At 46.7% G+C, this 27,580-nt stretch overlaps 1 protein-coding gene across 1 annotated transcript in view; it reads left to right on the top strand.

Annotated features, from left to right (window-relative positions):
- The first annotated feature begins 231 nt into the window (after window positions 1-231).
- The window catches only part of LOC141080610 (arylsulfatase D-like), a 187,695-nt gene continuing 160,346 nt past the window's right edge, over window positions 232-27,580 (top strand). The window contains exon 1 of the mRNA XM_073565952.1: window positions 232-252. The gene's annotated coding sequence lies outside the window, so the exon portion shown is untranslated. The remainder of the gene's footprint in view (window positions 253-27,580) is intronic.

Here is a 27,580-nt window from a genome sequence, read left to right as displayed (position 1 = left end):
GGAACTAGAGGAGTCAACTATTCCTTTGAAACATCTCCCTTGAATATCAGATTTTTTTTCTCTTTGATAGACTGTTCAAATCCCTTAACTAAAGGGACCCTTAGAATTTGGCATACACTCAGGGGTAGATTATTTCCAGACTGGTTAATTAGTCACTATTCTTTTAATCCACTTTTCCATCCTGGATAACTAAACAGATTTTTAGTTGGAGGGCAGTGGAGGATTTCAGTTTGTCTCACGTGATAGAGGACGGTAGGTTACCTTGCTTTGTCTCTTTATTGGCTTGTTTTCCCGGTTTCCTTGGTTTGAATATCTGCAACTGCAATAATTTTCATCAGGTCACAACACTGATAAAATACCGCTATCTGTTCCCACCTTTTTTGAGAGATTTTTTTTTTTACAGAAATCTCCTCCAAAACATCCTATTTCTCTGAGCTACTGTATAATGGATTGAGTAAAGAGGTAGACACAGAAAAATTACAATTTTAGGAGGCTCGGGAAAGGAAACTTGGTGTGAACTCATCACCATCGGATTGGGAAAAAGGACTCTTATTTACCATACTCAAACGCTCTAGTGTTTGTGCTGCACAGGAGAAGAATTATAAGATCCTTTCGAGGTGATATCATTACTCTTCTAAGCTACATGCAATTTTCCCTACAATACCTGATAGTTGCAGGAGGTGTGCGAGTGAGGCAGGTTTCATGATACATAGATGAAATGCAATTGTGTGGACCCCTCAAATTGCCCTTTTGTCAATATTACTCTCTTCCATAGGGTCCCAAAAGAAAAACATCCTCCGTTTTTGCTTAACTGCTGACCATATGGTGATTCCCTGTTACTGTAAGCTATCTCATCCCCACACTTCGGTAGATTAGTATAAATGAAATGGTTAACATTTCAGGATGGAGGAACTTTCTGATTATTGTACTGAAGCGTCTGACAAATTTGGAAATATATGGAGTGGATGGCTCAACAGGGGCGGATACTGACAGCTTGTGGCTCCTGTGCAATAAATGTACCTGGGCTCCCCTTCTTTTATGGTGACAAAGCTACATTGCACAGTGCCCTCTCTTGTTATCTACAGCTCCGTCCCTTACATATCTGATTATATAGAGCCCTTTTTTTTATTACATACTGTCCTGTCTTGTAAGATATATAATGCAATGATGGCTGATGGAGCATGGGAAAGCTTTTTTTCTAATGGAGGAGCTGATGAACTGGTCTTCTGGTCAGATGCTGTTCCATCAGTAGCCATTTTATAATCTAGCAAAAAATGGAACTATGTAATAAAAGAGGGCGCTGTGAATAGCAAAAATAACAAGAATAAGCTATGTAAGAGACAGCACTGTACTTAACAGCAGAGGAAGCTATATAATAAGGGACGGCACCATTTACTGTATTATTAGAGCGGATGGTACATAATAATGGACAGTCTTATACATAATAAACGAGGAAACTATGTAACGAAGGATTGTGCTATATATAATAAGTGAGTACACTATATACTAAGGGAGTGTGCTATACATAATAAGTGAATACACTGTATCAGGCACGGATTGAGCATCTGCCAAGGCGGGCAGATGCCCAGTAGGCTGGCAGGTTTCCACCACAAAGTGGGCCGCTGGCCCTTTAAATATTTTGTGTGAAGGACCTTTGTGCGCGTGCGCTGTTTATTGCACATGTCGACAAGGCCCGTGGCCGCAGTGTTGCTCAAACACAGACGCGGGCCACCGCGGCCCTTGTCAGTACGTGCAACTAGACAGCACGTGCACACAGGGCCTTCACACAAAAGATTTAAAGGAATGGCGGCCCACTTTGTGGTGGAGACCCGTGCCAGTGCGCGAGCATGCCTGCGGCCGTGACCTTCATTCGTTAGTGTGCGAGCGGCTGCTGCCCTTGTCAGCGCAGGCAAGCAGGAGACCATGCATGCACACAGGACCAAGGTATATATTTGAAAAGGCCACCGCCACGCTGCGCAGAGGGTGTCTCCATCTGTGTCTGACGCTGGCATGACTGTACCAGCATCAGAGAACACTCACCAGGTCTAGCAGGATCCTTTTCTTTTCACCGCTGATGCTGGACAGGACCCGCCTCATCTATTCATCCTCCCTCCATCTCAGGGACTTGGGTCTCAAGATGAAAACTTTTCTGTTGTATATACAGCGGTTGCACCTATATAATGTATGTAGACTGCTGTATATTAGAGTTGAGTGACTTTGCCTTTTTTTAGGTCTTTCGCAAAAGTCGGGTCGAAAGAAATCGGCCGATTTTTGTGAAAAGTCGAAGGCCGACTGAAACACGAAACCCAATGCAAGTCAATGGGGAAGCAAAGTCAGCAGGGAGTGGAGGCCAGGAAACACACCTACAGTGCCCTTTTGAATGCCAAAAACATCAAATCTTATTACTGAAGCTTTTCAACCTTAATTTACTTCATAATACTAGTTACGCACTGAAAATGGGGGTTATTTGGCTACATTTGTGGGGGGGTAGGGCTGGCTCCAGGTTTTCATGTGCCCTGGGCCAAAGAGCGCCCCTTTAACACATACCACAACTCATGATGCTCCGATACCGCAGAGAAATAGCAGTATAGTACAATGAAAAATACTTCACTTTTTACATCTCATGACTGATATCCATTTTAAATTCTCCAATAGCTCCAAAAACGGACAGTATCTTACTCCATACAGTATTATGGCCACCGCATAGTGCGCGATACAGAGTAATGAGGCCCATATATTTCACCATACAGAATCATTGGTCCCATATAATGTTTGAAACAGTATATGATGAGCTCCACATAATGCTACAGTATATGTTGGTCCCTATGGATGAAGCTCCACTGTCTTATGGGCCCAAATAATGCTCTATATATAATGGGCCCCATTTCTAATGCTCTAGTGTATAATGGGCCATGTAAATGCTGCTCCAGTGTCTGATGTCCACCTTTGGAATGCTCCAGTGTATGGTGGGCCCCATATATCATTCTCCAGAGTATAGTGCTCCCCAAAAATTGCTGTCCCAACATTGAAAACAATTAAATAAGTCTCCTCGCTAGGGAATCCCTGTACTAGTCTGGGCGTACAGACGTGATGTCATTGCGGTCTCTGATCAGAATATCACTGTCAGGAAACGTGGAAGACATCATGGCGGTGGAGCAGGGAGAGGTAAGTATTTCAACTTTGCAAGTGCTGTGATCCAGAGCAAGCAGGGGGGGCCCACTCGTTGGTGACGGCACTGGCACAGGGCCCCTTACTACGGCGGTGTGTCTGACGGCGGGTGGGCCGAACCTGCACTTTCAGCTGCACCTTCCTTTTTGTCACCATGTAAGGTGGTACAGTATATGGGAAGGGTAACCTGAGTTTCATCTGGGTCACATTCAGGCTGTGTAGAGTGCGAGGGGAATGTAGTGGTCTGGGTCAATGTACCAGCAGAATCATCTAGCAGTGGCTGGGCCTCAGTGCACTTGTGGCGCCCCAGGAGTACGGTCGCCACAGTGGCATTACCTTCCTCCTAGGGAGTGTGATGCCATGCTTGGGAGAAACGAAGGATCTCTCTAGCAGTTAAACCAACACACAACACATTTCCCACTCCAGGCCAGCAGGGAGACCTCTGAACCTGACTGCTGAGGAGCTGCTGTCTGTGGTCGGGAGGAGGTAAGTTAGGGCAGTCTGTGAAGGGAAGGGGAAGTGTGTGGACGTGAGAAGGGGAGCTGGAGGATGAGCAGAGTTAAGGCTCACTCCTAGCTTGAGCGCATGGTCCGGATTCCGGTCTCCGAGTTTGTAGGGACACTGACTTCCTGCAGCAGAAACCGGAGGAAGTAGGAGCTGTAAATGCTCTGTACCCAACTAAGGCTCGGAGGCCCCAGCAGCGACGTGTGGGAGCCAGAAGGAAAAGGCTACGGCTGCCTGCCATACGAGAAAGTTCCAAGAGAGAGTCAACAGGGGGAACTTCATTGAACTCAGCACTGTGAGTACCTCAGATAAGCGCTAGAACGGAGGCCACACTACCTATCTGCAGAGAGAGAATTCCAAATTGGCTTCCAGGCTGACCAACTCCTTCTCCATCTGTACTCTGGGTCCTGCACGGCACTTACCAAGTACAGGTAAAGGAACTGCACGACTGTGTCTGTCCTCTTTCTCCTGCGCCTGGCGCACGGCTCTGCTACATCCTGCACTGCACACCATCTACCAACTCTTTCATGTGCCCTGCGACAATAGCCATACCGGTGCAGGGCTCCTACATCTTAGCTGCACCACAACTTCTGTCCCAGAGAAGCGCCACTGCAGTGCTGGTCAATCTACTCATAAACCAAAGGTGGCGTCACGTATCATTCACCTATAAACGTAATTCACCCCTTTGCATGGATGCCCAGGGCCACGGAACGGGTCACCACCACTGTGACACATCCCAGGGAGACACCGTCCCGGTACCGATTAACCCCACTGCCCTGCCTGGCCACCCACACTCCATGTCAGATTCATCTTGGACTGGGGAATTCACGATTTGACTTGATAACCCATGCATGGTATGATAGAAAGAGCTACATGGACTAATGTGAAGTGTGGCCTGCTGCATCATTCACTTTGGGTGGGGGTGCAGGAGACAAGGAAAGGGGTTGTTCCTGACCAGGAGCCAGCACTTGATGACTCAGTGCTTGCATTTTTTGAAACTTCAGAAGAGGAGGGCATATTTGCTGGAGTCTGTTTCGGCAATGTAAGCCCAAACCAGTTCCTCATGCTCCGGCTTTAAAAACGGTTAACCTAATCCCAGAAAAGGTAGCCTTCCAGGCGTTCCGTAGACAGACCATGACGCAGGCTCAACACCTCCTGCCTTAGCTGCTATTGTGCTTTTGCCACTACCAGCAGATGCACCACCACCATCAGCACCAGCTGGCCCCCCCACACCCACGTCCGCGGCCTCTTCCACCAAACTTCCAAATTTAGCACAAAATAGACAGAAAATAACATCACATATATGGTACTGTATCAGAAGCGTACAGCTCTATTAAGTCAAAGGATAATTGTCAATCTCCATATATATTCCATCAGTCACACAGAGACACTCCCAGGCTCAGTATGGATTAGACAAGAATATAAAAAGTAGACAAAGTGTACAGTATCATCAGATAGCAGGTATATATAGCATAGTTTAAACATTAACAATGTACGTCTATATATCATGAGTAGTGTTGAGCCACCCCGCTAGTGTTTTGGTTCGTCGCACAAAAGGCAAGTTTGCCGAATGTTCGTCGAACCACACTGAAAACAATAACAGGCAAACACAAACACATACTAACACATACAAAACAATTACAAAACACCTTAAAAGGTGTCCCAAAGCGGACAAAATGCTCAGAAGCCAAAAATAACATGGAAAAGGGCAACTACATTTACAAAAGAGGTGAAGGAGTAAAAGGAGGAGGTGGAGGAGACACAGATCTAGGCTTGTCATGCCCTTATGAAGTCAAGAAAGTCTGGACTAAAAATGTAAAAACCAAACCCAAAAATACAAAATCTGAAAATGAACACGATCATATACCGTCGTACTTCCCACCAATAAATTATGGCAACTGGCAATCGGTCGGCGTTATTCCCATGAACCTCCAAACAGCGTCCATGAAGCCAAAGTGTTTGTTTTCTGGGGGCAGTATGATTGCAAAGCTGAACCTTAAGGGAATGTCCAAAAGGGCACCACCAGGAGTGGAGCCTGCGGCTTAATTGGACTCCACCCGGGAAACCACAACCATGCCACCTCAAAAAAAGATGCACACATTGAAAGCTTTGTCGATTGTGTGTGTGTGGTGTGGTATGTCCATTTGTAGTTGTGCTAGCGATTTGTCAGCTTTATTCCGTTAACGAACGAGACTCCGGCATGCCCATGCGGTACGCCTAAAACTTACTAGAGGGATACGCGAGGCTCTGGCACGCGCGATCGAGCAATAACAGGGCTATCATGACCTTCCATGTCCGGGGCTACATGCGCGCTACACTGAAAGGACCATCTTTTGCCGCTTACAGGTGCAGATAACCCACTGAACACCGTTAGTGATGGGGATCTGGGATTACAATAATTCGCCGTGAACGATGATTTCCCAGTAAGTGCAGGTCAACAGCAATTCCTGATTTCGGCCTAACCGCCATTCCAGGAAAAATGCAAAACATTACGTGTCCAAACCACAGGTGCTGTAGCTTGCTTAACAGCTCTGCAGCCGTTCTCAGGCCCAGTATGGATTCTACAAGATTCGAGAAAGTTGATAAAGGGTACAGTTTCACCGGATAACACGTATATATGTTGGATAGTTTACACATTAAAAACCTATGTGTATCGATCAGGAGGCAGGCTCAGAAGGTCCCAGGTCCAGTATGGATTAGACCAGATTGTACAAAGTTGAGATAGGGTACATTATCACTGGATAGCAGGTATATAGAGCATAGTTTAAACATTTAAAATCTCCGTGTTCTCTGCATGGATTACACAACAATCTAAAAACTAGAAAAAAGGAAATGTATTTCAAGCGTACACCATGGTGGTATTTTTTGGTGGTATTTTTAAATCTTCATTTATATTTCTGTCTCAGTAAGACAGTCCAGACTCTCTGCAATAGGAAATTAGATGCATACAATTATTTACCTAAAGTCTAGTGATTGCAGAAATCTACGAATTACTATTCAAGGGAACAACTTCCGTCACGATTCTCAGAGGCGATGCTGACCCTCAATTAATTAGTGTGTGGACACAGAAAAACCTTTCTTTGTGAAGAAAGTGTTGCTGTATCGCAGTACCGTTAATCCCATCGCCGTTACTCATATCCATCCAATTTTGATCACAGGGAGAGATGTAAACAAGGTGCTCACTGCCTATCATGATCTGTCATGTAACTTTGGAGTGCAAAACACAGAAGCCACAGGCCGTAGGCGATTCAATTGGATTGGCATGAGAGGGAGGGCACATTTAAAAATGTGCGCTGGAATGTCACACGTCTGTGGGTAGGAAAACTGTTAAAGCTGATGAGAAACCACCACTGCATCTCATTGTGAGTCGACATCCATAAGAAATGGAAGCCAATGATCATCTGAAGCTGGATCCCGGCCAGCGGGACAGGGCATAGCTACGTCTTAACCATCATCTTCTATCAGTTCACCAAATTTGAAGTGCCAGTCCCAGTGATGGATTTGACAGCCCAGACAACACAGCGGAGGAGCAGGGAGAGGTAAACATTGCAAATGCTGGGGCCCTGCCCAAGCAAGGGGGGCCCACTCCTGGGCGTCGGCATTGGCACTGGGCCCCTCATAGTATGGCGGCGTGTCTGACGGCGGCTGTGCACCACCACCGTCAGAGACACTTGATTGCACTATGAGGGACCCTGTGCCAGTGCCCGCGCCCACTAGTCAGCCCACCCACCTGTCCAGGGCAATGGCACTCGCACGGTTGCATGCGCTCGGTGGTGACCCCGGCCATTGGGGAGGAGGCTGCCCAGTTAGGGAGGTTTACAAAATGGCATATGTTGATGTGGGACATTCACCTGCTGCTAAAGGCGAAATTGGTCAAGTCCCAGGAACAGGCGGACCAAAGAAAACAATTTTTCTGGAAACCTATGTGTCATCAGAGTAAGGTGGGACAAAATCCTGGGAAACCCATGCATGGTTCATTTTAATGAAGGTTAGATCATCCACATTTTGGGTCGACAGACGGGTCCTTTTTTCTGTCAGTATTGATCCAGCAGCACTGAAGACTCTTTCCGATAGCACACTTGCAGCTGGGCATGCGAGCTCCTGTAAGGCATATTGTGCCAATTCAGGCCAGGTGTCCAGTTTAGCTGCCCAATAGTCAAATGGGAATGACCTGTGAGGGAGAACATCGATATGGGAGGAAAAGTAGTTTGTAACCATACTTGACAAGTGCTGTCTCCTGTCACTTTCAATCGATGCAGTATTACCAGTCGTGTGAGCGGTACTTGAAAAATCAGTCCACAACATGGTCATGAAACCCCTGTCTCCAACGCCACTTCTGATGTCGAACCTTAAGGAGCAGGCCTGTTAAATCTGGATAATTAGTGAGGAAGCACTGCACCACCAGGTTCAAGGTGTGAGCCAAGCAAGGTATGTGTCTGAGTTTTGAAAGGGCTATGGCTGCCACAAAATTATCACTAACTACCTTGCCTGCCTCAAGATGTAGACTGCCCAGCCATGACTCAGTTTGTCACTGAAAGTAGTCGGCCAGTACCTCTGCGGTGTGTCTGTCGCCCAAACACATCATCTGCAACACAGCCTGCTGACGCTTTCCACTAGCTGATCGATAGGGGGACACCTCGTTTGCAACACTGCCAACTGCGGATGCAGTGCTCGTGCGACTGCGCTCTGTGGACCAGCTTTCGCTTCTGGAGGAGGAGGGTCGAACGCCTACAGCCAACTGTTTCCTGTACCGTGGGCTAGGCAGCACTGTGCCACCACCGCTGTCCCCTGTGGACCCTGCATCCACATTAACCCAGTGCGCAGTGATGGACACGTAATGGTCCTGGCCATGCCTACTAGACCATGCATCAGTTGTGAGGTGCACCTTTCCACTCACTGACAGCTTGAGTGCATGGACAATGCGGTCTTTCACATGAAGGTGGAGGGCTGGGATGGCTTTGCGAGAAAAGAAGTGGCGACTGGGTAGTTCATAGCGTGGAACTGCGTAGGCCATTAGTTCACGGAAAGCTGTGCTTTCAACCAACCGATAGGGCATCATCTCTAACGAGATTAGTTTGGCAATGTGGGTGTTCAAAGCCAGTGTACGCGGATGAGAGGATGAGTACTTTTTTGTCCTACTCATAGTCTCTGGTAGGGTGAGCTGGACTTGAGAGCTGGATATGGTGGAAGTAGCGGTGGACATGGCGGACTGAGAGAGGGTTGATGATGGTGATGGAGTTGGTGTTCTTTCTGATGGCCTGGAGTCAGTCTTTCGTTGCAATAACAGTGTGATTCCCTGAATGATTTGCCCTTGCGACGACAACTCAACATTTGCTGCTGGTGGTGTGCTAACCGGTGGACTTACAGTGGGGGAAACAATGTTGCGTTGCTGACTACCTTCTTTGGGAGCAGTAGCACATGTGGTACGTAAGTTTTAGTAGTCCATCCACGCTTGCAAGTGCATGGTGGTTAAATGTCTTAGCATGCAACTGGTATTCAAATTTCTCAGATTTTTCCCTTGGCTAAAGGTCTTTGTGCACTTCTTACAGATTACCTTTGCCTGATCATTAGGATTTTGTTCAAAAAAGTGCCACACTGCACTCTTCCTACTATGGAAGACAGTTTGAGGCCTTGCACGCTGTGCTTTTTTGACCGTCTGGCCAAGCTGTCCTGCAATTTTTTGGGTTTTTGTAACCCGTTTTTGGACTGCTCCGGGCCTGCCAGATAACAACTGTTGCGATGTCGATGCCCGCTGCGGATGCTCCTCCTCCTCTTCTGAGCTATTGGCAGCGGCACACTCTACCCCCAATGGATGCCAATCTGGGTCAACAACTGGGTCATCCATCACCTCCTCTTCAATGTCATGTGCAGCTTCCTCTGTGTCACCGTGTATGGTGGTATAGTATGCGGGAGGGGGCATCTGAGTTTCATCAGGGTCAGATTCTGGCTCAGTACACTGTGAGGACAATTTAGTGCTCTGAGTGAATGCACCAGCAGATAAATCTAGCAGTGGCTGTGCATCAGTGCACTCCATGGCAGATTCATCTTGGCCTGGGTAATTCACGATTTGACTTGATAACCCAGGCATGGTATGTGAAAACAGCTCCATGGAGTAATCTGTAGTGTGGCCTACCGCATCCTTCAATTTTGGTAGGGGTGAAGGACACAAGGAAAGGTGTGGTTCATGACCATAAGCCTCCAATGACGACTCAGTGCTTTTATTTTTTAAAACTTCAGAAGAGGAGGCGATAGAGCTGGAGGCTGAGTCAGCAATGTAAGCCAAAACTTGTTCTTGAAGCTCCGGCTTTAGAAGCGGTTTACCTACTGCCAGAAAAGGGAGCCTTCGAGGCCTTGTGGAGCCAGACGATGACGCAGCCTCAACACCTCCAGTATTAGGTGCTATTTTGCTTTTGCCACCACCAGCAGATCCACCACAAACACCAACACCATCATTACCAGCTGCCAACCCCCGCCCACTTCCACGGACTCTTCCACCACACTTCCTCATTTTTTGGAAAAATTTACCCAAATTTACACCAACTCTCTGGTACTGTAATACAAGGTACAAGGTGTATATAGTACTGGGGAGAATTGGAATGTCTCTACACTTCAGGACACTGTGGGATTCAGTCAGGCCCTGTTTATTTAACACTGCAATATGACAGGCAGATTCTCTATGCTGTTAGAAAGGTGTATAGAGGACTGTGTAGAATTGGAATATCTCTACACTACAGGACACTGTGGGATTCAGTCAGGCCCTGTTTATTTAACACCGCAATATGACAGGCAGATTCTATTGAGAACTCTGCTATTAGAAGTGGAAAGGAAGAACAAAGACAAAAGAATCTAATTAATAAAAATATTGGAGAAAGAGAAACCTATCACAAACTAAAATGTTTCTATACTAATGCACAAAGCATGGGCAACAAACAAGGAGAATTGGAACTACTAACACAGGAAAAGAAATATGATGTCATTGGAATTACTGAAACTTGGTGGGACAATACACATGATTGGAATACAAGACTAGAAGGATACAACTTATTTGCAAGAAACAGACTTGATAAACGAGGAGGAGGTGTCGCATTGTATGTTAGAAACGTGTATATCTGCACAGAGATTGAAGCTTCAGAGACTGGGAGTTCTGTGGAAACTGTTTGGGTAAGAATACAAGGACAGAACAATGGAAAGGACACCATTGTAGGCATTTACTACAGGCCGCCTGTGCAAGCTGAAGATATGGATGAACTCTTTATGCATCAAATGGCCAAGTTCTCCAAAAAATATGACATAGTTGTCATGGGAGATTTCAACTATCCAGACATTTGTTGGGAATCTCTCTCAGGCAAAACAAACAGGTCAAGGAAATTCTTATCCTCTCTTGCTGACAACTTTATCTTCCAAAAGGTAGGGGTGAAAACAAGGGGAACTGCTACCTTGGATCTAATCCTTATAAACAGGGAGGAAATGGTTGAGGAGGTAAAAGTGGCTGGGACCCTAGGAGGTAGCGGCCATGCTATTTTAGAATTTTGGATAACTAGAGGAGGAAGACCTGTGAAGACTCAGACGTCAAGGTTAGATTTCAAAAAGGCAGATTTTCAGGGATTCAGAAAGAGAATTGTAGGGATCCAATGGCTGGATATCCTTAAAGACAAAAATGTCCAGGAAGGATGGGACATCTTGAAAAATGAAATTCTCAAAGCACAATTGTTAACAATTCCGAAAAGAGGGAAGAATAGGAAGCATTTAAGGAAGCCAGGATGGATGAACACAGAACTTAAGCACATGCTAAAAAGGAAGAAAAAAATGTTTATAAAATGGAAAGAGGGAGGCATATCTAAAGAAGAATATAATGCTGTCTGCTGAACCTGCAGGGCACAAATCAGATTAGTAAAGCTGACAATGAACTGAGGCTTGCAAGAGATGTCAAAAGCAATAGTAAAGGATTTTGGGGATATGTCAAAAGTAAAAGAAAAGTCAAAGATGCTATAGGATTTTTACAGGATGAAAATGATGAAATGGTAAGACAGGATGTTGAGAAGGCCGAACTTTTAAATTCCTATTTTGCATCTGTTTTCTCTCAGAAAGGAAATGTAACATCAACTGTTCTTCACTGTCCTATTAAGGAAATAGAAGAATCCAGGATATCTATAAACAGAAAGATAGTAAGGAAACACTTAGCTAACCTAAATGAATTCAAGTCTCCAGGTCCAGATGAATTACACCCCAGAGTACTGAAGGAGATAGCAGAAAAAATTTTTGAACCCCTCTACATAATCTTTGAAAATTCTTGGAGAACAGGAGAAGTCCCAGAAGACTGGAGAAGAGCAAATGTTGTTCCTATCTTCAAAAAGGGGAAGGTGGACCCAGGCAACTATAGGCCGGTGAGTCTGACTTCTATACCAGGAAAGATCTTTGAACAAATTATTAAACATGTATGTCAGTACCTGGATAAGAATGAAGTGATTAAACAGAGTCAGCATGGGTTTGTAACTAATAAGTCATGTCAGACTAACTTAATTTCCTTCTATGACGGAATCACTGATTGGATGGATCAAGGAAATGCTGTAGATATAGTATATCTTGATTTCAGCAAAGCATTTGACAAAGTCTCTCATACAATCCTTATTGAAAAAATGACTAAGTATGGAATGGACAAGGCAACTGTTAGGAGGATTCATAACTGGCTTAGTGATCGGACCCAAAGAGTGGTCGTAAATGGCTGCACATCCAGTTGGAAGAATGTCTCAAGTGGGGTACCACAGGGCTCTGTCCTGGGCCCTGTATTGTTCAACATCTTTATCAACGATTTAGATGAAGGAATTGAGGGTAAACTAATTAAATTTGCTGATGACACAAAGCTAGGAGGGATAGCTAATACTAGAGAAGAGAGAGAGGATTCAAAAAGATATAAATAAACTGGAGCAGTGGGCAGCAACTAACAGAATGGTTTTTAACAGGGAAAAATGCAAAGTACTACATCTGGGCAATAAAAATGAAAAAAGCATATACAGAATGGGAGGAATAGGCCTAAGCAACAGCACATGTGAAAAAGACTTGGGTATACTAATAGATCACAGACTGAATATGAGTCAACAGTGTGATGCAGCAGCAAAAAAGGCAAATGCAATTCTAGGATGTATTAACAGAAGCATACAGTCTAGATCACGTGAAGTCATTATTTCCCTCTACTCCTCTTTGGTCAGACCTCATCTGGAATATTGTGTCCAGTTTTGGGCACCACATTTTAAAAAAGACATCAACAAACTGGAGCAAGTTCAGAAAAGAGCAACCAGAATGGTGACCGGACAGCAAACCCTATCACATGAGGAAAGGTTGCAGGATTTGGGATTGTTTAGTTTGCAAAAGAGAAGACTGAGAGGAGACTTAATAGCTGTCTACAAATATATAAAGGGCTGTCACATTGTGGAAGGATCAACTTTATTCTCATTTGCACAAGGAAAGACTAGAAGCAATGGGATGAAACTGAATGGGAGGAGACACAGATTAGATATTAGAAAAAACTTTTTGACAGTTAGAGTGATCAATGAGTGGAACAAGCTGCCACGAGAAGTGGTGAGTTCTCCTTCAATGGAAGTCTTCAAACAGAGGCTGGACAGACATCTGACTAGGATGATTTAGCGAATCCTGCTTTGAGCAGGGGGTTGGACCAGATGGCCCAGGAGGTCCCTTCCAACTCTACGATTCTATGATTCTATGATTCTATGCTGTTAGAAAGGTGTATAGAGGACTGTGTAGAGTTGGAATGTCTCTACACTTCAGGACACTCTGGGATTCAGTCAGGCCCTGTTTATTTAACACCGCAATATGACAGGCAGATTCTCTATGCTGTTAGAAGGGTGTATAGAGGGCTGTGTAGAATTGGAATGTCTCTACACTTCACGACAGTGTGGGATTCAGTCAGGCCCTGTTTATTTAACACCGCAATATGACAGGCAGATTCTCTATGCTGTTAGAAGGGTGTATAGAGGACTGTGGAGATTTGGAATGTCTCTACACTTCAGGACACTGTGGGTTTCAGTCAGGCCCTGTTTATTTAACCCCGCAATGTGACCGGCAGAAATTGCCTAGTGTATGACAAACTACAAGGTGTATATAGAATTGGGCAGAACTGGAATCTCCCTACAGTGTAGGTCTGTAAGAATGGAACAACTCCTCGACTTATCCTTACAGAGTCACACACAGATAGCTTCACTGTGGCCGTGATAACAGCCGTTACATGGTACTGAGAGAGGAGCGTGCACGTACACCGCTGTCCAGTGTATGTAATATTGTCAAGCTCCGTGTTTTAGTATACGGACTGACACACGCTGTCTCTCTATAGTTTTGAATGTAATCAAACAGCAAATATACTAAACTGTTTGAAAACCAGACAAAACTATAAGGTGGAGGTCTGTAAGAACGGAACAACTCCTCGACTAATCCTTACAGAGTCACACACAGATAGCTTGACTGTGGCCGTGATAACAGCCGTTACATGGTACTGAGAGAGGAGCGTACACCGCTGTACGGTGTGTGAAAAATGAACGCTCAGTAACTCACAAGGACAAAACAATAAAATCTGGATTGCTTTGAAAAAAGCTGTTTGCTCAGCAGTGGGCATACAGCAATGCAGCTACCAGGTAGCCTTAAAAGGCAGGTAATAACCAACAGAGCTGATGCACCAAAATATAGCCTCCCCTTGCACTGCACAGTGACTGGTGTGTTGTACCGGCAAAATCGCTAGCAGCAGAATCAGTTTTTGGTATCTTCTTCCCTGCCTAACACTCTCCCTACAGAATTAGCAGCAGCTCTCCCTATTCTGATATCAGCATGAGTAACATGGCGGTCGGCATCCCCGCCCTTTTATGCCCCCTGTGACGCCCCACAAAGTAAGCCAATCACTTGCATGCCCTTCTCCAAGATGGTGGTGACCGCTGCCTATGTCATCACATTGCCCACAGTGTCCGTTCTTCCTGATTGGCTGCAAAAAGGGCGCTCAAGCATCTTTTGAAACGCGACTTTGGCGCTAAAGTCGCCGACCTCGTGGCCGACCTCACGCTAAGGTCGGGTTTCGTTTCATGAAACCCGACTTTGGCGAAAGTCGGCGACTTTTCATTTTTTTCGACCCGTTTCGCTCAACTCTACTGTATATACAATATGTGAGTGATACTGCTGTGTAGAGTTGAGCGACTTTTGCTTTTTTAGGGTCGCGTTTCGTTTCGTGAAACCCGACTTTTCCAAAAGTCGGGTCGAGCAAGATCGTCCGATTATAGGGAAAAGTCGGGGTCGTCCCGAAACACGAAACCCAATGTAAGTCAATGGGGAATAAAAGTCGGCAGTGAGAGGAGGACAGGAAACACACCTACAGTGCCCATTTGAATGCGAAAAGCATCAATTCTTCTTACTTAAGCTTGTCAACCTTAATTAACTTCATAATACAAGTTGCGCACTGAAAAATGGGGGTTATTTGGCTAAATTTGTGGGGGGGGAGGGCTGGCTGCAGGTTTTCATGTGCCCTGGGCGAAAGAGCGCCCCTTTAACACATACCACAACTCATCATGCTCCGATACGGCAGAGAAATAGCGGTATAGTACAATGAAAAATACCTCACTTTTTACATCTCATGACGAGGCCCATCTATTTCTCCATACAAAATCATTGGTCCCATATAATGTTTGAAACAGTATATGATGAGCTCCACATAATGCTACAGTATATGTTGGTCCCCATGGATGAAGCTCCACTGTCTTATGGGCCCAAATAATGCTCCAAACATAATGGGCCCCATTTCTACTGCTCTAGTGTATAATGGGCCCTGTAAATGCTGCTCCAGTGTCTGATGTCCACCTTTGGAATGTTCCAGTGTATGGTGGGCCCCATCTATCATTCTCCAGAGTATAGTGCTCCCCAAAAATTGCTGTCCCAACATAGAAAACAATCAAATAAGTCTCCTCGCTAGGGAATCCCTGTACTTGTCTGGACAGGTGCTGTAGCTTGCTTAACAGCTCGCCAGCCATTCTCACGCCCAGTATGGATTGCACGTGATTGCACAAAGGTTAGAAAGGGTACCGTATCCCCGGATAACATGTATGGATAGTGTACACATTCAAAATATATGTCTATACAGCATGAGGCAGGCTCAGACGGTGTTAGGCCCAGTATGGATTGCACGTCATTGCACAAAGGTTAGAAGGGGTACCGTATCCCCGGATAACATGTATGGATAGCGTACACATTCAAAATATATGTCTCAGGAGGCAGGCTCAGACGGTGTCAGGCACAGTATGGATTTGACGGCCCAGATTACACAGCGGAGGAGCAGGGAGAGGTAAAGATTGCAAATGCTGGGGCCCTGGCCAAGCAAGGGGGGCCCACTCGTGGGCGTCGGTACTGGCACTGGGCCCCTCATAGTACAGCGGTGTGTCTGACGGCGGGTGTGCACCACCGCCGTCAGAGACACTTGATTGCACTATGAGGGACCCTGTGCCAGTGCCCGCGCCCAAGAGTCGGCCTACCCACCTGTCCAGGGCAACGGCACTCGCACGGTGTCGTGCGCTAGGTGGTGACCCCGGCCATGGGGGGGGAGGCAGCACAGTTAGGGAGTTTTAGAAAGTGGCATATGTTGATGTTGGACATTCAACTGATGCAAAAGGCGAAATAGGTGAAGTACCAGGAAGAGGTGGACCAAAGCAAGCCATTTTTCTGTCACCCTATGTGTCATCAGGGGAAGGTGGGACAAAATCCTTGGAAACCCATGCGTGGTTCATTTTAATGAAGGTTAGATCATCCACATTTTGGGTTGACAGACGGGTCCTTTTTTCTGTCAGGATTGATCCAGCTGCACTGAAGACTCTTTCCAATAGCACACTTGCAGCTGGGCAAGCGAGCTCCTGTAAGGCATATTGGGCCAATTCAGGCCAGGTGTCCAGTTTAGCGGCCCAATAGTCAAAGGGGAATGACCTGTGTGGGAGAACATCGATATGGGAGGAAAAGTAGTTTGTAACCATAGTTGACAACTGCTGTCTCCTGTCACTTTCCATCGATGCAGTATTACCAGTTGTGTGAGCGGTATTTGAAAAATCAGTCCACAACATTGTCATGAAACCCCTGTCTCCAACGCCACTTCTGCTGTGTGCACCACGAACACCTCTGCCAAGCTGCCCCCCGGCCCGTATGGCTCGTGTGAGAACCATCACCGCTGCTGTGTGCTGGGAATGCCTCAAGCAACCGATTTACCAGAGTTGCTTGTTTATTAGCCAATATTAGGTCAAGGTTCTCCTGTGGCATGATGTTTTGTAATTTGCCTTTATAGCGTGGATCCAGGATGCTGGCCAACCAGTAGTCGTCATCGTTCATCATTTTGGCAATGCGGGGGTCCCTTTTTAGGATCCGCAAGGCATAATCTGACATGTGGGCCAATGTTCCCGGTGTCAATGATACACTGCGAGTGCTGGGTGGAGGAGCACTTTCTGGCAAATCCACATCCCTCCAGTCACGCACAAACCCTGTACCAGACCTTGCCACGCCAACATTTTCACTTGCCCCACGAGATGCATCCTCCTCCCCTAAGTAATCATCCCCATCATCCTCCTCCTCCTCCTCCTCTTCTTCCTCCACCTCGTCCAGGAGAGGTCCCTGAGCAGACAATGGCTGAATGTCATCAAGGATTCCCTCCTCCTCTTCCTCCTCATCAACATTGGCTGCAGACGCCTGCTCCTTAAGGTGCGTCAAAGTTTGCATGAGCAGACGCATAAGTGGGATGCTCATGCTTAGGATGGCGTCGTCTGCGCTTACCAGCCGTGTGCATTCCTCAAAACACTGAAGGACTTTACAAAGGTCTTTCAGCTTCGACCACTGCACGCCTGTCAACTCCATGTCTGCTCTCAAAGTGCCTGGCCGTGTATCCTCCCACAAATGCATTATGGCCTGCCTCTGCTCGCACAGCCGCTCCACCATGTGCAGGGTGGAGTTCCACCTTGTTGCAATGTCGATAATGAGGCGGTGGTTGGGAAGGTGGAGCAATCGCTGCAGCTTCTGCATACGAACGGAGTGTACAGGCGACCGGCGGATGTGCGCGCACAGTCTTCGCACCTTCTGGAGCAGGGCTGTTAACTCCGGATAATTTTTGAGGAAGCACTGCACCACCAGGTTCAAGGTGTGAGCCAAGCAAGGTATGTGGCTGAGTTTTGAAAGGGCTATGGCTGCCACAAAATTACGGCCGTTATCACTAACTACCTTGCCTGCCTCAAGATGTACACTGCCCAGCCATGACTCAGTTTGTCGCTTCAAGTACTCGGCCAGCACCTCGGCGGTGTGTCTGTCGCCCAAACACATCATCTGCAACACAGCCTGCTGACGCTTTCCACTAGCTGCTCGATAGGGGGACACATCGTGTGCAACAGTGGCAGCTGCAGATGGAGTGCTCGTACGACTGCGCTCTGTGGACGAGCTGTCGCTTCTGGAGGAGGAGGAGGAGGAGGAGGGTCGAACGCCTACAGCCAACTGTTTCCTATACCGTGGGCTAGGCAACACTGTCCCACCACCGCTGTCCCCTGTGGACCCTGCATCCACCACATTAACCCAGTGTGCAGTGATGGACACGTAACGGCCCTGGCCATGCTGACTGGACCATGCATCAGTTGTGAGGTGCACCTTTCCGCTCACTGACTGCTTGAGTGCATGGACAATGCGGTCTTTCACATGATGGTGGAGGGCTGGGATGGCTTTGCGAGAGAAGAAGTGGCGACTGGGTAGGTCATAGCGTGGTACTGCATAGGCCATGAGTTCGCGGAAAGCTGTGCTTTCCACCAACCGAAAGGGCATCATCTCAAACGAGATTAGTTTGGCAATGTGGGCGTTCAAACCCAGTGTACGCGGATGAGAGACTGAGTACTTTCTTGACCTACTCATAGTGTCTGGGAGGGTGAGCTGGACTTGAGAGCTGCATATGGTGGAAGTAGCGGTGGACAGGGCGGACTGAGAGAGGGTTGATGATGGTGATGGAGTTGGTGTTCTTTCTGATGGCCTAGAATCAGTCTTTCGTTGATATAACAGTGGGATTCCCTGACTGCTGTGGCCTTGCAACGACACCTCAACATTTGCTGCTGTGCTAACCGGTGGGCTTACAGTGGGGGAAACAATGTAGCGTTGCTGACTACCTTCGTTGTGATCAGTTGCACATGTGGCACTTGAGGTTTGGTGTTGTGTCCACGCTTGCAAGTGCATGCTGGTTAAATGTCTAAGCATGCAACTGGTATTCAAATTTTTCAGATTTTTCCCTCGGCTAAAGGTCTTTGCGCACTTCTTACAGATAACCTTGGCCTGATCATGAGGATTTTGTTCAAAAAAGTGCCACACTGCACTCTTCCTACTTTGGCAGACATTTTGCGGCCTAGCACGCTGTGATCTTTTGACCCTCTGGACAAGCTGTCCAGCAACTCTTTTGATGTTTGGAACCTGTCTTTGGAGTGCTCCGGGCCTGCCAGATAACAGCTGTTGCGATGTCGATGTCTGCTGTGGATGCTCCTCATCTGAGCTATTGGAAGCAGCACCCTCTTCCCCCAATGGATGCCAATCTGGGTCAACAACTGGGTCATCCATCACCTCCTCTTCTATGTCATGTGCACCTTTCTCTGTGTCACCGTGTATGGTGGTATAGTGTGCGGGAAGGGGCACCTGAGTCTCATCAGGGTTAAAATCTGGCTCTGTACACTGCGAGGACAATGTAGTGCTCTGAGTGAATGTACCAGCAGAATCATCCATCAGCGGCTGTGCATCAGTGCACTCCATGTCAGATTCATCTTGGCCTGGGTAATTCACCATTTGACTTGATAATCCAGGCATGGTATGTGAAAACAGCTCCATGGAGTAATCAGTAGTATGGCCTGCGTCATCCTTCAATCTTGGTTGGGGTGAAGGACACAAGGAAAGGTGTGGTTCATGAACATGAGCCTCCAATGACGACTCAGTGCTTTTACTTTTTACAACTGAAGAAGAGGAGGCGATAGAGCTGGAGGCTGAGTCAGCAATGTAAGACAAAACTTTTTCCTGATGCTCTGCCTTTAAAAGCGGTTTGCCAACTCCTAGAAAACTAAGCGTTCGAGGCCTTATGTAGCCAGACGATGACGCAGGGTCAGCACCTCCTGCATTCGGTCCCATTTTGCTCTTGCCACTACCATCAGATCCACCACCAACACCATCATTACCAGCTGCCAACCCCCGCCCAATTCCACGGCCTCTTCCACCAGCCTTCCTCATTTTTGGTAGAAATGTAGACAAAATCCAACAAACTATATAGTAATGTAAAACAAGGTACAAGGTGTCTATAGGACAGGGGAGTTTTAGAATTTCTGCACACACTTGTGGACAGTGGACACTTGTGGATTGTGTGCGGCCCACTGATATCTGAGCGCTATGTGACACGCTCGATGGCACAGCTGCCTGTGACCAAAGTGACGAGAGGATAATGGAGATTTTGAATCTCTGCGTACACTTGTGGACAGTGGACACTTGTGGATTGTGTGCGGCCCACTGATATCTGAGCGCTATGTGACACGCTCGATGGCACAGCTGCCTGTGACCAAAGTGACGAGAGGATAATGGAGATTTTGAATCTCTGCGTACACTTGTGGACAGTGGACACTTGTGGATTGTGTGCGGCCCACTGATATCTGAGCGCTATGTGACACGCTCGATGGCACAGCTGCCTGTGACCAAAGTGACGAGAGGATAATGGAGATTTTGAATCTCTGCGTACACTTGTGGACAGTGGACACTTGTGGATTGTGTGCGGCCCACTGATATCTGAGCGCTATGTGACACGCTCGATGGCACAGCTGCCTGTGACCAAAGTGACGAGAGGATAATGGAGATTTTGAATCTCTGCGTACACTTTTGGACACTGGACACTTGTGGATTGTGTGCGGCCCACTGATATCTGAGCGCTATGTGACACGCTCGATGGCACAGCTGCCTGTGACCAAAGTGACGAGAGGATAATGGAGATTTTGAATCTCTGCGTACACTTTTGGACACTGGACACTTGTGGATTTTGTGCGGCCCACTGATATCTGAGCGCTATGTGACACGCTCGATGGCACAGCTGCCTGTGACCAAAGTGACGAGAGGATAATGGAGATTTTGAATCTCTGCGTACACTTGTGGACAGTGGACACTTGTGGATTGTGTGCGGCCCACTGATATCTGAGCGCTATGTGACACTCTCGATGGCACAGCTGCCTGTGACCAAAGTGACGAGAGGATAATGGAGATTTTGAATCTCTGCGTACACTTGTGGACAGTGGACACTTGTGGATTGTGTGCGGCCCACTGATATCTGAGCGCTATGTGACACGCTCGATGGCACAGCTGCCTGTGACCAAAGTGACGAGAGGATAATGGAGATTTTGAATCTCTGCGTACACTTGTGGACAGTGGACACTTGTGGATTGTGTGCGGCCCACTGATATCTGAGCGCTATGTGACACGCTCGATGGCACAGCTGCCTGTGACCAAAGTGACGAGAGGATAATGGAGATTTTGAATCTCTGCGTACACTTTTGGACACTGGACACTTGTGGATTGTGTGCGGCCCACTGATATCTGAGCGCTATGTGACACGCTCGATGGCACAGCTGCCTGTGACCAAAGTGACGAGAGGATAAAGGAGATTTTGAATCTCTGCGTACACTTGTGGACAGTGGACACTTGTGGATTGTGTGCGGCCCACTGATATCTGAGCGCTATGTGACACGCTCGATGGCACAGCTGCCTGTGACCAAAGTGACGAGAGGATAATGGAGATTTTGAATCTCTGCGTACACTTTTGGACACTGGACACTTGTGGATTGTGTGCGGCCCACTGATATCTGAGCGCTATGTGACACGCTCGATGGCACAGCTGCCTGTGACCAAAGTGACGAGAGGATAATGGAGATTTTGAATCTCTGCGTACACTTGTGGACAGTGGACACTTGTGGATTGTGTGCGGCCCACTGATATCTGAGCGCTATGTGACACGCTCGATGGCACAGCTGCCTGTGACCAAAGTGATGAGAGGATAATGGAGATTTTGAATCTCTGCGTACACTTGTGGACAGTGGACACTTGTGGATTGTGTGCGGCCCACTGATATCTGAGCGCTATGTGACACGCTCGATGGCACAGCTGCCTGTGACCAAAGTGACGAGAGGATAATGGAGATTTTGAATCTCTGCGTACACTTTTGGACACTGGACACTTGTGGATTGTGTGCGGCCCACTGATATCTGAGCGCTATGTGACACGCTCGATGGCACAGCTGCCTGTGACCAAAGTGACGAGAGGATAATGGAGATTTTGAATCTCTGCGTACACTTTTGGACACTGGACACTTGTGGATTGTGTGCGGCCCACTGATATCTGAGCGCTATGTGACACGCTCGATGGCACAGCTGCCTGTGACCAAAGTGACGAGAGGATAATGGAGATTTTGAATCTCTGCGTACACTTTTGGACAGTGGACACTTGTGGATTGTGTGCGGCCCACTGATATCTGAGCGCTATGTGACACGCTCGATGGCACAGCTGCCTGTGACCAAAGTGACGAGAGGATAATGGAGATTTTGAATCTCTGCGTACACTTGTGGACAGTGGACACTTGTGGATTGTGTGCGGCCCACTGATATCTGAGCGCTATGTGACACGCTCGATGGCACAGCTGCCTGTGACCAAAGTGACGAGAGGATAATGGAGATTTTGAATCTCTGCGTACACTTTTGGACACTGGACACTTGTGGATTGTGTGCGGCCCACTGATATCTGAGCGCTATGTGACACGCTCGATGGCACAGCTGCCTGTGACCAAAGTGACGAGAGGATAATGGAGATTTTGAATCTCTGCGTACACTTTTGGACACTGGACACTTGTGGATTGTGTGCGGCCCACTGATATCTGAGCGCTATGTGACACGCTCGATGGCACAGCTGCCTGTGACCAAAGTGACGAGAGGATAATGGAGATTTTGAATCTCTGCGTACACTTTTGGACACTGGACACTTGTGGATTGTGTGCGACCCACTGATATCTGAGCGCTATGTGACACGCTCGATGGCACAGCTGCCAGTGACCAAAGTGACGAGAGGATAATGGAGATTTTGAATCTCTGCGTACACTTGTGGACAGTGGACACTTGTGGATTTTGTGCGGCCCACTGATATCTGAGCGCTATGTGACACGCTCGATAGCACAGGTGCCTGTGACCAAAGTGAAGAGAGGATAAGGGAGATTGGATTGCTTTTAAAAAAGCAGTTTGCGGAGCAGTGGGTAAACAGCAATGCCAGCATGTCAGGAAGCCTTAAAAGGCAGCCCAACAACCAACACCACTGATACACCACAATATAGCCTCCCCTTGCACTGCACACACAGTGACTTGTGTGTTGTGCAGGCCAAATTGCTAGCAGCAGAAGCAGTTTTTTTGTCTTCTTCCCTGCCTAACGCTCTCCCTACAGAATCAGCAGCAACCTCTCCCTATACTAAGATCGGCAGAAGTAAGATGGCGGTCGGCGTGCACGCCCTTTTATACCCCCTGTGACGCCCACCAAAGCAAGCCAATCACTTGCATGCCCTTCTGAAAGATGGTGGTGACCCGTGCCTATGTCATCACGTTGCCCACAGTGTCCGTGGATCCTGATTGGCTGAAAAAGAGCGCAAAACAAACTTTTGAAACGCGACTTTGGCGCGTAAGTCGCCGACCTCGTGGCCGACCTCATCCTAGGGTCGGGTTTCGTTTCATGAAACCCGACTTTGCCAAAAGTCGGTGACTTTTGAATTTTTTCGACCCGTTTCGCTCAACTCTACTGCTGTGTATAATCACTGTATCAGCTATAATGTATGTACAGCAGTCTATATACATTATATAGGTGAAACTGTGAAAGATGTGTACTCATTATATATAGGTGATACTACTGTGTATATATGTGTGTGTATGTATATATACATACAGCTCTGGCAAAAATAAAGAGACCACCACATCAAAACCCTGTCATGGGCAGCCCATTCTCCAGACCTGAACCCCATTGAAAACCTCTGGAATGTAATCAAGAGGATGATGGATCGTCACAAGCTATCAAACAAAGAAGAACTGCTTAAATTTCTGCGCCAGAAGCAGTGTGAAAGACTGATAGGAAGCATGCCAAGGCATATGAAAGCTGTTTTTAAAAATCATGGTTATTCCACAAAATATTGATTTCTGAACTCTTCCTGAGTTAAAACATTAGTATTGTTGTTTCTAAATGATTATGAACTTGTTTTCTTTGCATTATTTGAGGTCTGAAAGCATAGGGTTTTTTTTTAATTTTGATCATTTTTCTTTGTCAGCAAAAATACAAAATTTATTGCTTGGAAATTTAGAGACATGTTGTCAGAAGTTTGAAGACTAAAAGAACAATTTACATTTTACTTAAAAATATACCTATAAAGAGAAAAATCAGACAAAATGAACATTTGGAAGTGGTCTCTTAATTTTTGACAGAGCTGTATATACATACACACACACACACCGCAGTGTCACCTATATATAACATATATACACATCAGTAGCAGTATCGCATACAAAATGTATATAGACTGCTGTATATAAATTATACAGGTGATATTGTGATTATATACAGTAGTAGCAGCCAGTATCACTTATATATTGTATACACAGCAGTCTATGTACATTATATAGGCAATACTGCTACTGATGTATACTTGTTATACATAGGTGACATCGCTGTATGTGTGTGTGTGTGTGTGTGTGTGTGTGTGTGTGTGTGTGTGTGTGTGTGTGTGTGTGTGTGTGTGTGTGTGTGTGTGTGTGTGTGTGTGTGTGTATATATATATATATATATATATATAAAAAAATGACTGTATGTATCAGTGTGTTTATCTATCCACGCCCACTCCACATAGCACCGCCACACTCACTCCACAAGCAAAGCCCAGTTTAATAAATATCAAATATATACATATACAGATCTGGCAAAAATTAAGAGACCACTGCAAAATTATCAGTTTGTCTGATTTTTGTCTTTATAGGTATATTTTGGAGTAAATGTAAATTTCTCTTTTATTCTATAAACTACTGATAACGTCTTCGAATTTCCAAGCACTAAACTTTGTATTTATTTTCAGAAAATGAGAAATGGTCAAAATAACAAAAAAATGCAGTGCTTGCAGACCTCAAATAATACTAAGAAAACAAGTTCATAATCATTTAGAAACAGCAATACTAATGTTTTAACTCAGGAAGTGTTTAGAAATCAATATTTTGTGGAACATCCATGATTTTTGATCACAGCTTTCATGCATTTTGGCATGCTTTCCACCAGTCTTTCATACTGCTTTTGGTTGACCTTATGCCACTCCTGGTTCAAAAATGTAAGCATTTCTTCTTTGTTTGAAGGGTTGTGACTATCCATCTTCCTCTTGATTACATTACAGACGTTTTCAATGGGGTTCGGGTCTGGAGATAGGGCTGGCCATGACAGGGATTTGATGTGGTGGTCTGTTGTGAATTCTCTCTCTGGCCTCCCTCTGGTTATTACTGAAGGTAGTGGAGCTGGTCTGATTGACAGAGTGGTTGCGAGTTCTTTTTCTGGGCTCCCTCTGGTGGTTAGTGGAGGTAATGGAGCTGATCTGATTGACAGAGGCTTGCCACCTGATAAGGAGGATGACGAGTGGAGATCTGGGGTTTCAGATTGGGATTTAAGACAGCTGACTCCCTCTATCCCTGCTGGTGATTTTCTTCCTGTGCCTTCTGAGATCTGATGTCTCCTGCTCTGTCCCTGCATGGTTCAGCTAAGTGGTTCATTTGCTATTCTGTTTGCATTTGATCTGGTTTTGTCTCTCTCTGCTTTGTGCGGGTCAGCCAGCTCAGGCTGGGGCTGTGCTGAATCACCGCCCATATGTTACTGCTTGTGCCAGTTTGTTTTGTGCCCTGTTATATTGGTCTCTTTTTGCTTTGCTTTCAGAATATACCAGAGTGCTGATATAGTGGGGGCGAAGTCGTGCGACTTCAGTGTTTTTTGTGCATCAGACGTGTTGGACTTTTTGCAGGGTTTTTTGTGTGATTGCAGACAGTGTCTTTCCTTTCCTGTCCTGTCTAGTCAGTGTGGGCCCCATCATTTGCTCAGTCTATTTTCCTGCCTGCGTTTGTGTTTTCATCTTTTCTCACTGACAATATATGTGTCACGTGCCCCGTCCTGTGTGACACGGCCTGCAGGCCGGTAACTGAAACAACAGGACGCGGCACGTGTAAATGTCCTGTGTAACACGGCCCGCAGGCCGGTAACTAATACAACAAGACAAAGGGGAAAGGGAAACAGTTACAATGGTGGGCCCTGCGATAGGGAACAGGGGACGTGGAGACCTCCTGCACTCGCCTGAGTCAGTGTCCCTAACACTCCTAACGTTCCCTATACAGGCTCCTCACCTGTCGCCGACCAGGATACCTGTCACCCTAGCACACCCTACACCTATTCCTTACTAGGGAGCTGGGTGGTGCAGGCACTGGCCCCATCGCTGTACTAACACCAACATGAGGAAAAGTGACAAACAGGGAAACACTTAGCTTTGCTCTGTTGTTAACGCTCCCAGCAACAGAGTCCAACACCTGAGTGCATCTTTCTCCGACCGAGTCCAACACCTGGGTGCAGCTTTACAGCAACAGCGTCCAGCAGCCGAGTGCCGCCTTGGAGCAACAGCATCCAGCACCTGAGTGCAACTGTCCAGCAACCGAGTCCAGCACCTGAGTGCAGCTTTCCAGTAACAGAGTCCAGCAAACTGAGTGCAGCTCTACACCATAGCTGCCACTCCACCAAGCTTTGCAAGAATTCTTCATTGACACCATAGCTGTCACTCCACCATGCTTTACACGAACTCCTCGCTGACACCATAGCTGCCACTCCAGGACTCTGACTCAGCTGCCCTGGACTCTCCTCCAGCTCCTTCCTTCACCCAGCTGGAAGGAGAACCAATAATAATATCACCAATGTGAGTGAGCACAACTGACACACCTATATTGAGCAAACACACCTGTTAGTGATTCCAGTGCAATTACACTAACCACCACCGGGGGCAAACTAGAAGTAAAAACACCAGTGCAATGACCATACTGGCCACCGGGGGCAAAACTATCTCTAAGCACAAAGCTTAGAGAGAGAAAAAAAAAGGTTACCAGAGCTTTTATCTGACATGATCCAGCATGGATCATGACAATATGTTTGGGGGCTATCTATTCCTTTGGGGTCTGCTCTGGGGCAGTTTAGATTTCCCCTTTCTTGCTTTAGGTTTAGTTAGCTCTCCGGCTGTGCCGAGGCATCTAGGATCATCGCAGGTACGCTCCACGGCTACTGCTAGTTGTGTGGATAGGATCAGGGGTCTGCAATCCGCTTAGTTACCAACCTCTCTGGTTTTCTGTGGCTTAGCCTGGGCCTGCTATCCTCCTCAGTGACCCATTCATAACAGTGGTCCTTCATCTACACATTGATTGACCTAGCTGTGTGGCAAGGTGCATTGTCCTGCTGGAAAAAACAGTCCTCAGAGTTGGGGAACATTGCCTGAGCAGAAGGAATCAAATGTTTTTCCAGGATAACCTTGTATGCGGCTTGATTCATATGTCCTTCGCAATGATTAACCTGCCCAATTCCAGCTTTGCTGAAGCATCCCCAGATCATCACCGATCCTCCTCAAAATTTCACAGTGGGTTAAAGACACTGTGGCTTGTACGCCTCTCCAGGTCTCCGTCTAACCATTAGACGACCAGGTGTTGGGCAAAGCTTAAAATTAGACTAATCAGAGAAGATTTCCTTTCTCCAGTCCTCTATGGTCCAATCCTTATGGTCTTTGGCAAACTTTAGCCTGGCTCTTCTTTGGTTCTCATTG

The sequence above is a fragment of the Dendrobates tinctorius genome, unplaced genomic scaffold (assembly GCF_039654945.1).
Source record: "Dendrobates tinctorius isolate UK_male_01 unplaced genomic scaffold, ASM3965494v1 ptg000016l, whole genome shotgun sequence".
NCBI lineage: Eukaryota > Metazoa > Chordata > Amphibia > Anura > Dendrobatidae > Dendrobates > Dendrobates tinctorius.
The sequence above is the reverse complement of the archived record's forward strand: the minus strand, read 5'-3'. Positions and strand labels throughout refer to the sequence as shown.